At 44.1% G+C, this 12,474-nt stretch overlaps 1 protein-coding gene across 1 annotated transcript in view; it reads right to left on the bottom strand.

Moving 5' to 3' along the window:
- RCAN2 (regulator of calcineurin 2) overlaps positions 1 to 12,474 on the bottom strand; it is a 285,698-nt gene that overhangs the window by 244,250 nt on the left and 28,974 nt on the right. The gene's annotated exons all lie outside the window — the stretch shown is intronic.

The following is a 12,474-nucleotide window of genomic DNA, read 5'->3' as shown; positions in this document are numbered from 1 at the left end:
TGGGTTTCTACCCAAGGAATTAATCTTTCCAAAACTCCCACTTTTCATTCCCAACATTTTTTTAAAAATATAGTATAATTAAATACATACGGGGGAAGAGAACTCAAAGAGACATCTGATTCTGTTGGATATTATTGTCACAGTGTTATCAATATGCATGAGAGGCAGATTTCTGAATTACAGAATCCTAAAACACCCCACCTTTCTAGGAATGGGGTATAGCTCATGAGACTGGGGAGCCATGCATTTTGCCCATAGGAGTTCTGATCTAGAAAGTCTTAAACTGGATATAGAAGGAAGGGGAAATCACAAATGAGCACCTGAATGCAGCAGAGAGCCAGGGCAAGAAAAATAAAAATAAGTATCCATTGAGATGCTCACGCTGGCTTCACTGTCAAGTAAAATCACCTGATTAATAGTGTGATGTCTGATCTATGAAAAAGGCTAACACCATCTTGGAAGGGGTAGTGGGGTGATAATATCACTTTTTATAATTTTTTATTTATATATACTTCATTTTGGCTGTCTGGGTCTTTGTTGCTGCACGTGGGCTTTCTCTAGTTGTGGCAAGTGGGGGCTATTCTTTGCTGTGGTGCACAGGCTTCTCATTGTGCGGGCTTCTCTTGTTGTGGAAGGTGGGCTCTCGGCAGGCTCAGTAACTGTGGTCCAGGCTTAGCTGCTCCACGGCATGTAGGATTTTTCCAGACCAGGGATCGAACCCGTGTCCCCTGTACTGGCAGGCGGAAGGACTCCCAACCACTAGACCATCTGAGAAGTTCTGATAATATCATTTTGAGTTCTCTCAACATGGAGAAACCAACACTTTCAATTCTGGGTACCACTCAGGACAGAAAAACTGGAGATTTTTCCAACGGAAATTACTCCATCTTACCAAGGGGTTAAAAGTCATGTCATCTAAAAAACAGGATCTTGGGGAGACACAGCACAGGAAAACACAGGCAAGAATCTTTGAGTAATATCAGTTACCTTCAAACTCTAAAACAGGAAATATTCTTTTTTTGTGCATGGACCTAAGAAAGCAGAAGTCAAACCAGAGGGAAAGAATCCAATTTAATAAAAGGAGCCATGGATCTTTGCACAATTCAGGTTACAACAGAAATGTCTTGCCTCATGTCTAAGTGAGCACCTTGTCCCAGCAACAGCCAATGAATAAGCCCCACAGAGAATCCTCATCTATCTCGTGGAATGTCACCGAGAGAATCCAAGTGAGAGGGTAACAGGCAGGAAGGCCAGGGGTCTCCAAACGGAGGAAATAGGCTGCAAGTGTCAGACATTTTTTATCTCTCCCTTAAGCAGCAGCAGGAAATAAACAACTAGTGTCAGATTTTTTTTTTCCCTTCTCCATACAAAATTAAAAGAAGGTTTCTCTATGGAAATGTTTTTGTTAAGCTATGTTAATGAAACTATGTATTTGCTTTGGAATTTGCCTTTCTTCGAAACTGTTCCACCTAAGACTAACTTTTTTTCTTTTCTCAAACCTTGGGCTAATAATAGCTCAACAAACCAGTACTCATATCAGTTGTTTTATGGCTGGGGGGATGACATACCTTGTGCCATCCTATCTCAAAAATGCATATCGTCCAGAATTGAAAGAGACACGTGTACCCCAATGTTCATCACAGCACTGTTTACAATAGCTAGGACATGGACGCAACCTAGATGTCCATTGGCAGATGAATGGATAAAAAAGCTGTGGTACATACACTGAATGGAATATTACTCAGATATTAAAAAGAATGCATTTGAATCAGTTCTAATGAGGTGGATGAAACTGCAGCCTATTATACAGAGTGAAGTAAGTCAGAAAAAAAACACCAATACAGTGTATTAATGCATATATATGGAATTTAGAGAGATGGTAACGATGACCCTATATGCCAAGACAGCGAAAGAGACACAGATGTAAAGAACAGACTGTTGGACTCTGTGGGAGAAGGTGAGGGTGTGATGATTTGAGAGAATAGCATTGAGACGTGTATATTACCATATGTGAAACAGGTCGCCAGTCCAGGTTCGATGCATGAGGCAGGGTGCTCAGGGCTGGTGCACTGGGACAACCCTGAGGGATGGAATGGGGAGGGAGGTGGGAGGGGGGATCAGGATGGGGAACAGATGTACACCCATGGCGGATTCATGTCAACGTATGGCAAAAAACACTACAATATTGTAAAGTAATTAGCCTCCAATTAAAATAAATAAATTAAATTTTTAAAAAATGCACATTGTGGAAGAGGGGCCTAGTGAAACTCCGTCAGCCTTGAGGTGTCTCTCTTATCTGATTAATGGCTTTCTAACATATATAAAACAGCTTGCTAACACAAGCAAGGGGGGGTTCTCCGTCCCCCTTATGATGTCTATGTCAGAAGCTTTCTCTGTCCCTTGTCATTTTAATAAAACTCTGCTATACAAAAGCTCTTGAGTGATCAAGCCTGGTCCCTGGTCCCGAAGTTAAACCTTCTTCTATGGATCACGAATCCAACACCGTTCACCATAAGCTAACACAAGGACCAGGGAGTTGTCTGGCTGACACTGCTTTATAAGGTCCCTCATCATCTTGACAATTTTATCTTTCCATGACTGGAAGAGGGCTTTCCTGGTGGCTCAGACTGTAAAGAATCCACCTGCAATGCAGGAGACCTGAGTTTGATCCCTAGTTGGGAAGATCCCCTAGAGAAGGAAATGGCAACCCACTCCACTATTCTTGCCTGGAGAACCTCATGGACAGAGGAGCCTGGCAGGCTACAGTCCATAGTGTCACAAAGAGTTGGACACGACTGAGAGACTAAGCACACACACGTGACTGGAAGAAAATACACAAGAAAAGAGTTACTGTTTATCTCCAGGCTTAAAGGTGCTGAAGAAAGGGGACCTTATATATATCCTCAACAAATGCTTTCTCCAGGGTTGAAACCTTTATATGATGCTCATAACAAACTTGCCTAAATTTTCTGTCTTCCAGTTTATTCAAACTAGAAAGCAAGAACTTTAAAAAAATAGGAGATAATTATTTACCAAGGGAGTAAAATGAGTAAGAGATACTCGAACCCTTAAGTTTATTTTGCCTTAGACAAAAGAATATTAAAGATTTGACTCATCTGCTTTTTTAAATTAAGAACAGGAAAGTAAAGCTTTTTGCAACAAGGGCAACAAATGGGAAAAAGTGTGCCTTGGTTCCATTTTATAGCCAGCTGAGAAGGCTACATTAGGAAACAGGATAAATGGAAATGATTAATGAATAATTCATTCTGACTTTAAATTCAGTTTTCACTGAAAAACAAGTAAATGGATTAGGGGAGATGTGTTACTTTGGAAGAAGTTAAGATGATCATGTCAGCTTGAATATTAGTGATCAAACTAAAATGCAATACATTGCATTAATAAATAGTAGAAAGAAATGCCTATAGATATTTTTTAGTTGAATATAAGGGTTTGTGTGTGTTCGTATATCGCTTCAGTCGTGTCTGACTCTTTGCAACCCAAGGACCATAGGGTACTCTGTCCATGGGAATTTCCAGGCAAGAATACTGGAGTGGGTTGCCATGCCCTCCACCAGGGGATCTTACTGACCCAGAGATCGAACTCATGTCTCTTACATCTCCTGCACTGGCAGGTGGATTCTTTACCACTAGCATCACCTGGGAAACCCCAAATATAAGGGTAAATAAATCCAATTCAATTTTCGTAAAGAATAAAAACTTCAGCCTAGGGACTTCCCTGGAGATCCAGGGGTTAAGACCACCTTCCAACGCAAGGTTCAATTCCTGGTAGGAAAGCTAAGTTCCCACATGCCTCATGGCCAAAAAAAATCAAAACATAAAACACATCAAACAAATCTTTTAAAAAATTTTAAAAAGGAATCTCAACATAAAAGTTTTACAGTGTTCAAAACCCCTTTAGCTCTAAAATTAAATGATCTTTAATGATACCTGGGGCAAAATAAGCTTATTAGAAAACAACTTACATGAAAAAGGATAATCATTTTACGATGTATCATCAGCTTTCAGTTTTTGCCTGGCCTTATGGGTAAGGTCCTTTTGATGCCTAGTTAGAGCCTCTTGGGGATAAGCTAGGCGTTGTGCTCATTTTTGTCCATCTTATAGAGAGACTGAAGTATAATATTAGCAGCAACAAACCATCCCAGCCGTCCTGGGCTACAAAGGAGAGACAGGATATTCTTAGGCTGTGCTCCAGAGAAACCCATTCGAGCTCTTTCTGAAATATAATGGAGCCTATTTAATTCAGTGGCAGAATCTTCACACCCGCTGAGCAGTGTGAACCTCATGCTATTCTTGATCCCATTTGGGATCAGTCTTGAAAGAACGAGGAGCACACAGTGTTCAACTCGTGGTTTTTCAAAAGAAATTATCCACATTCCTCACTCCTGGCTCCCTTTAGGACACCTTCTGGGACCACTGTTCCATGTGAAGCTCCCACAGGACAATAATTCAATTAATTCAAGTCCCCAAGGAAGCAGCTTCTTATACATTTTTTATGAAGATTTTTAAAAAGCAAGCTGTTGCCACCATCTCCTTTTGCATTGGATTCAACAGCAGAATCCAGGACTACAAACCCACCCATCCTAACATCTTTACACCTGCAGGGTTTTAATGTCCATGGTCTCCCAAGATCAAGTGCAAATCCTGTATATTTTTCCAATGGACAAAACAAAAAGGGAAGGAAAACCCTCACATTTTCCCAGGGTCCTATGGGACAGGCAGTTAATGGAATTTTGTATTCCATTTCTGCAGTCCTTATTGACATCATCCAGAAAATGTGTTCCAAACAGGCTTTCAGCAAGGGAAAAGAGTCAGAGAGAGGAAACATTGCCTTTAATGAAGGGTACAAGGGTGAGGGAGCTTCCCAGGTGGCTTAATGGTAAAAACAAACAAACAAAAACTGCCTGCCAATGCAGGAGACACAGGAGACGCAAGTTCAGTCCCTTGCTCGGGAAGATCCTCTGGAGAAGGAAATGGCAACCCACTCCAGTATTCTTGCCTGGGAAATCCCATGGACAGAGGAGCCTGGTGGGTCCATGGGGTTGCAAAAGAGTCAGACATGACTGAGCACCTAGCAACACAGTGCGCACACACGAGGATGAGAAGGTTGTTCTTAAAGACCAGAAAATTCGTTTCTATAAAGAATACTCTACCGTAAACCAGAGATTTGTTGAAACAAACAAGCACTATTGGAGCTCTCACCCAAAAGAGAAGAGGTTCTATCATCGTATCAGTGAAGGCCCCAGCAGGAAACAGATGGCGTGCTCGAGTTGGAGAATTTTAAAAAGAGTTTGATAAAGGAGCTGTTGACAAAGGTGTGGGCAGGCTCTAGGAAAACCATGAAAGAGAGTGCAAAAGCGCCATCCCTAGGCAGTAAGAGGGAAGGAGGGGAGAAGAGCGGAGCGGTTTCCAGAACCAGGATGCAGAGGGCCAAGTGGAGAGGGCGCCCAGCAGACCTTCGGTCGCGGGTTACAGCCAGTCCTCGGTGCCACCACAGACAGGGTGCTGGGGGGCATCAGTGTTCCCATCTTGCTCTCTTTCTCTGATCTACTGGCACCTTGCCTTGGCAAAACTCAACTGGGAACCAGAGAGCAAGGGAGCTGGGATGTGAAGTACCTGGGTCAGCCTCTGGGGCACAGGATGGATGGACAGAGGCTCTCTGTCTCTTTACTTGGGACCAAGTGAAGAAATCAAGCATGGTCTTCATAACTGAGTGGTAGTCTAGAAGTATGATGGGTTAATTTCAGTAAAACTCATCCTAAAAATGTATAGCATCACAGATTCACCATTTCTGACGGCCTTTTTCTTAAAAGCAAAAAGACAGAAAGGGGAACCGACAGCTCTGTTCCAAGACTGATGCCTGCACCGCTGGGGAAGAGGTATTCCTGAGCCCAGGACAGAGGCAGATGATCACCCTCTCATCATGGCTCTAAGAAGAAGCTTAAAGGAAGCTCCAAGCCTCCAGAGGAGTCAAGTAATTATATGCAAAATAACTTCACAGGAGGATGATGCTTCTAAAGGGAGCAGCATGGCAGGTGAAGGTTGCTATGGTAACCAAAGTAAGACATCATCTTTCCCCTTCTGTTTTCAGATGGGACCTAGGGGACTGGGACGAAAGGGCAGAGAGTTAAAGAGGCTGCACCTTCAGGAAAATATAGCCAAGAAGGGTCTGGGTTATTCAAATATTCTAGTAAGAAAGGAAAGCCAGACAGGAATGCTGCCATGGGAGGGATGGGCTGTGGAGAGCCGCTCAGAACTCACTAGGAGTCCAAGAAGGCAGGTGACACTCTCTCTAATTAGATTAGCAGATAACAATCAGCATGATTGTAAGGCCTTTTTAATACAAATATAAAAGGGCCTGGTGGGCTACAGTCCATGGGGTCGCAGAGTCAGACACGACTGAGCAACTAACACACACAAAGGAACTAGGAAGAAAGATCAGTAAACCTATCTCAGTATCCAGCACATCCTATGGAAATGTTTCCCTCAAATATAGCTCAGTATTCATGTCACCACAACGTTAAAAATCTTCCATGACTCCCTAAGATCTAGTAAATTCAATAAAAAGGATTTTTCCACCCAGCAAACTCGGACACCTGCAAGAAGACGACTGTCTTCCTGCCCAGATGGATCTTACTCTCTCGTCAGTGTGAGAAAAAGTCTTAAGGCATCAGCCTCCAGCTCTGTCAATAAAGACAATAATAATAATGACAACAGCAGTATTGGGCTTCCTTTGTCCTGAGGGCTTTATCTGCATCAAAATATGGACAGCTGTGTGGTCCTGACCAACAAGCTCAAGTTTTCCTTGCTTCTAAGCCTTAGTACTGGACCCCAGCGTCTCCTACTGACATCTCGCTCATCCTGAAATTCTCACCTGGGGCTGCCTCCTTCGGACCCCACTGTGAGCCCACCTGCACCAGTCAGGGCCACGCCTCAGTGACCCCCTTGATCTACCCCATGTCTGCACCCCTCGTGACACCTTGCTCTGCCTTACCTAGTCTTCTTATCGTCCACTCTCCACTGAGGAAAGGGTTGCATCTTTTCCACCCGTAACTCCTGTCGCTGCTAAATAAGACCTTACTCTGGAAGGTAACCTCTGAAGTTTCTTTTTTATTTTTAAGATTTATTTATTTGGGGCTGCACTGGGTCTCTTTCTCTAGTTGCAGCAAGCAGCGGCCCCTCCCTAGTTGTGGGGCCCAGGCTTCTCATTGCAGTAGCTCCTCTTGTTGCAGAGCACGGGCTCCAGGCACATGGGCTTAGTAGCTGCGGCTCACGGGTTAGTTGCCCCGAGGCACGTGGAATCTTCCCAGACCAGTTTGAACCTATGTCCTCTGCATTGGCAGGCAGATTCTTAACCCCTGGGCCACCAGGGAAGTCACCTGACATTTCTTGAATTGAATGGGATTCAGGAGTCCTGCCTTTGACTCTCAGCTCCCCAATATACCAGCTGTCTAACAGTAGGCAAGTAACTTAATCCTTCTGTATTCAGTGTCTTCACCCCTGACATATGGAAAACAGGAGTTGGAGTGCTGCTTTGAGAATTTAACAACAAAGACAATAAGGCATTTAGGGCAATGGGACAAAAGTCAGGGCTCGATAATTATTAACTATAATTAGTATTGGTCATCTTAGTTCTCTCACAGGACACAGGATCTCTTCCTCTCTTTCCTAGAGTCATCAGTCTTTTTACACATAGAAGAAGCATCGACTTTGGGATTGCTTCGTTGGATCTCAATCCTGGTACAACCACTTCCTGGCTATGTGACGTTGGACAAGTTACTGAACATCTCTGGGCAGTGTATGCAACATGAGGGCCATCATGGTACTGACTTCATAGTGTTGTTATATGGGTTAAAGGAACTCTTGTTTAGTTGCTAAATTGTGTCTGACTCTTTGCAACCCCATGGACTGAAGCCCACCGGCTCCTCTGTCCATGGGATTCCCCAGGCAAGAATACTAGAGCAGGTTGCCATTTTCTTCTCCAGGGGATCTTCCCCACCCAGGGATCAAACCTACATCTCTTGCATTGGCAGGAGAGTTCTTTACCACTGAGCCACCAGGGAAGCCCAAAGGAACTCTAAAGTCAAACAAACCCAGATTCTAATCCAGGCAATCCAGTCCCAGTGCTGAGTGACCACAGTGGGGCAGTGGTCCCTGGTGCTGGGGTCTGAATTCGCCTTTTGCCACTATTTTCCTCGGTGATTTTAGGCAAGTTAGTTTCATTTTCCGTAGCTATGATTCAGGATGTTGGAGAGGCCAAATGAGATCCTCGTGGGCCCAGATCTGGACCAGAGTCCTGCAGCAGTAATCACTCAGGAGATGTTAGCATCTGCTGACGCCGACTGGCACTCGTTACTCTCAGTCATCACACTTTCACATCTTCATCTCTCTCAGATAACTTTACTTCCCAAGAAAGGCATATTGTGCAGTAGGTCCAGAGTCTGACATAATTTCAGACTAAGATTAAGAACTCTTCTTCAGTTTCTCAGCCCCCGAACTTGGCTTGCTAATCCATGTTTCCTGCCTGAGTTTTACTTGCCATTCTCTTTCCTTTGAACACCATTTTCCAACTTGGATAAAAATGCCATCAGCACTTAACCACAGGCTCCAGGGTTCCTTCCCAGGAGCTCTATGCCCTTACTGCTTTCCCCACCACTAGCAAAGCATCTTCCACCCTGGAAGGGCCACTCAGCCTCTCCTTTCTGCCTCCTGTCTGCACATGTGCTGTTATTGACAACATTTGGCAAAGCAAACCCATTTATTCATGTTTTTACATTGCCTCCCATATGGTGAGCATCCTTGCTTCTGTCTGTAATACTGTGCCCAGCACGGCTCCCGGTCCACGGCGCTGGCAAGACAAAAGCAATGTAACATCACCACCACGACCCACGGCCACTGCTATTCTCTCTCTCCATCTCTCTGTCCCCTCTCTCTCTCCTAATAGATGGTGCAGAGCCCTGCTCATCTTTCATTACCACTTTCTCAACTTAGTGACTTCCTGAGTCTCAGATTTTCATTGGTCTCCTGCTGTGTTAAATCCAGAAGGATGAGGGTTCTCACCCTCCCTTTTCATTGCTGGCGCAATTCATCAGTTCACTCTTGGTCTCAAAGTAAGTCATTGTCCTGACGGCTTCAAGTCACTTTTTAAATCCTTCCCTTCTTTTTATTTCCTTCGGTTGCAAATGTGTTCTTTTTCTCCCTCCCTCCTTCCCTCCCTTCCTCCCCCAACACCCGCTTCTCTCCGCCGCTTCCCTCTCTCAAGCTTACAATCACAGTAATCACAGTATCTGTTAGGTTCCTAAAGGATCAAACGCAGATTGGACGTGTGCATCGTCGGGAACAAGAGCACGCCTCCTCTTCTCTAGATGGAGCAGCCTGCCCGCAGCCTGTTTATCCGAGGCCACCAGCTGAGAAGCTGACACAGGCTGGGCAGTTTTCCTCCACACTGTCAGAAAGTCGCAATTCCGGATGATCCATAATTAGTTCCTCACTTCTGGGGCCATGTGTTGTTTACAAGAAAGAGCTGACCCAGATTCTAGCTTCGAAAAAAAAAAAAAAAACAAGCTGGAACCTTTATTAAAGTCCTTTCTGGTCAGCTGCAACTGGGACCAGTTGTTCTGAGGGGCCAGCTCACTTCATCTCTCTCTCTTCCAACAACCAATCAGGGGCCAGGCTCATGAGAACAGAACTTGGGTGGTAGGAAGGTTTCTGGGGAAAAGCTCCGGAAGGTCATGGGAGACAGACTGAGCCAGTGGAGGAATCAAGTAATAGCAGCCAAGTGAGCTTAATCACTAACAGACCTTTTAAGAATGGGTGATTGCCTTTCCTGGTTTCTACGCTGCCTTACTCCAAAGACCATGCTTGAAATGAAGTGTTAGGAAGGTGTATGTATATAATCCCTCTACTTGACCAAATGACTAGATGGAAACACTTGTAGCTTTAATGAACTGGATCATCATGGTGGGTACCATGATGATCAAGATGGCGGCTTCACCATTTCAGGCTGCAGGCTCCTGACAAGTACAACCGGAACAGTGTGAGAGGCTGGCCCAGTGTCGTTCCAACAGGACACTGGAAGCTCTTTACATCAGAGGAGAAAACTTGGGCCCCTTCTCCTTCCTGCTCCTCTAACCAAGTTCAGTTCAGTTCAATTGCTCAGTCGTGTCCAGCTCTTTGCATCCCCATGGACTGCAGCATGCCAGGCTTCCCTGTCCATCACCAACTCCCAGAGCCTGCTCAAAATCATATCCATCAAGTCGGTGATACCACCCAACCATGGAATTCTCCTTGAATTCAACCTGGAATTCTCCAGGCCAGAATACTGGAGTGGGTAGCTGTTGCCTTCTCCAGGGGATCTCCCCAACCCAGGGATCAAACCCAAGTCTTCCACATTGTAGGTGGATTCTTTACCAGCTTAGACACAAGGGAAGCCCAAGAATACTGGAATGGGTGGCCTATCCCTTCTCCAGCAGATGTTCCCAACCCAGGAATTGAACTAGGGTCTGCTGCATTGCAGGTGGATTCTTTACCAACTGAGCTATCAGGGAAGCCCCCTCTAACCAAACCCAGCACCATTCCATATGTTTAACTGGAAAAATCAGCCAACAAAATGGAAACTTCTTATTAAGATATCAAAGACCAGTATTTATGACTGGGTTCCCAAAGCCACATTCAGTACCAAGAATGGGGCAGTACAATGAAAAACAGTATTTGAGGCCAACCTGTCTTTTTGAGAGACTGTTGTTATTTGTCTCTTTATATAGCTACTTAATTCTACCTTTCAGATGATGGCGTGAGTCACATAGTAGATACTCAAAAATATTTGTTACATAAATCTGGACAACTCTTTTTTTTCTTCTCTCCACCAGTTCATTTTCTTTTACACCTTCTCTATTTTCTACATTTCTTAAAAATTGTTTCCTCCTTTCAAACAGAATCTCAATGGCCTTTTCACTTAGAATGTATTGTTGCTGTTGTTCAGTTGCTAAGTCATGTCCAACTCTTTGCAACCTTCTGAACTGCAGCAGGCCAGGTTTCAGGTTTCTCTGTACATCACTATCTCCCTGAGTTTCCTCAAACTCATGTCCACTGAGTCAGTGATGCCATCCCACCATCTCATCCTCTGTTGCCCCCTTCTCCCCTTGCCCTCAATTTTTCCCAGCATCAGACTCTTTTCCAATGAGTCAGCTCTTCACATCAGAATGTATAATTAGCTCAAATACCAAATATGAAACATTAAAAATGTAATAGGTGTATGGCTATGAAAAAAGGATCTGGAAAGTGCATAATATGAGGAAGAAAGAAAGCAAGTCTAATCGACCACTTAAACATGGTCTGGCCTTGGCTTTGATGTGGGGAGGGTGAAGTCTGGTACAACACAGTCTTTGTTCCTTTATTCTTGGTGTTGTTACCACTGTGTACCAGTCAGCACAGCAAACCTTCAGAGTACCTAGCAGTCTATTAAAATCTATGCAATGGGACTCCAGTATACGACACTTGTTATTCTGTATACTTTAGAGAGGAGACTCAGAAATACATCTGTGACAAAGAAAAAGGGAGTGAGCCACATAGATATCAGGGGAAAGACTTACCAGGTTAAAAAAAAAAAAAAAAACCTGGCAAGAAAAAAAAAATCCAACAGAGGCTGAAGTGTGATAGGAAGGGAGGTAGGAAGAATGAACTCAGAGGGAAAGCAGGAAGGCAGGACACACAGCGCCTCACAGGCTACGGAGAAGGTTTTGCCTTTTGCTCTGAGATAATAAGCTGCTGGAGGATTTTGAATGGAGGAGTTTCATAAACTGACTTCTGTTTTAAAATGATGTTCTCTGGCTGCTATTTGGGGAATCAACCAAAAGTGGAAGGAGGAGACCAATTAGGAAACAGTTGGCAGCAGCTCAGGCAGGAGGTGATAAGGATGGAGACCAGAGAGGTGGCAGGTGGAAGGGTGAGAAGCAATAGGAGATTTTTAATGTACCAGCAGCATTTTGCTGATGAACTGGATATGGCATCGGGGAAGATTTGAGGATAATGCCAAGGTTTTGAGTACCTGCTGCTTCTAGGTCTCAGTACCTAGAAGCAGAAAGATGCCATTGCCAAAGATGGAGGAGACTATGGAAAGGACAGGTTTGGAGAGAGAACATGAAAAGTACAGTTTAGGACAGGTTAAGTTGGAGATTCCTACTATTTATCTAAGTGATGAGCAGTAGGTGTTCTGAGTTCAGAGTTCATGGGAGAGGGTGACGTCGCAGATGATATTTAAATCCATGGGGCTGAATAAAGGAGTTTAGTAGGAGAAGAGGTCCAAGGTCTCAGCCCTGGATCACAGCAGCATTTCAGAGCAAAGGTAACATCTCTTGGGTGTGTTGTAAGGATTCAATGAAATGATACATGTACTTTAAATGTACTGGGAATCTTCATTAAAAATCAACAACATTACCCACACCCCTCTTACACCCTG

This window comes from Bubalus bubalis, chromosome 2 (assembly GCF_019923935.1).
Source record: "Bubalus bubalis isolate 160015118507 breed Murrah chromosome 2, NDDB_SH_1, whole genome shotgun sequence".
In the NCBI taxonomy this organism is placed as follows: Eukaryota; Metazoa; Chordata; class Mammalia; order Artiodactyla; family Bovidae; genus Bubalus; species Bubalus bubalis.
Note: the sequence above shows the minus strand (reverse complement) of the source record. Positions and strands in the feature narration are given on the sequence as shown.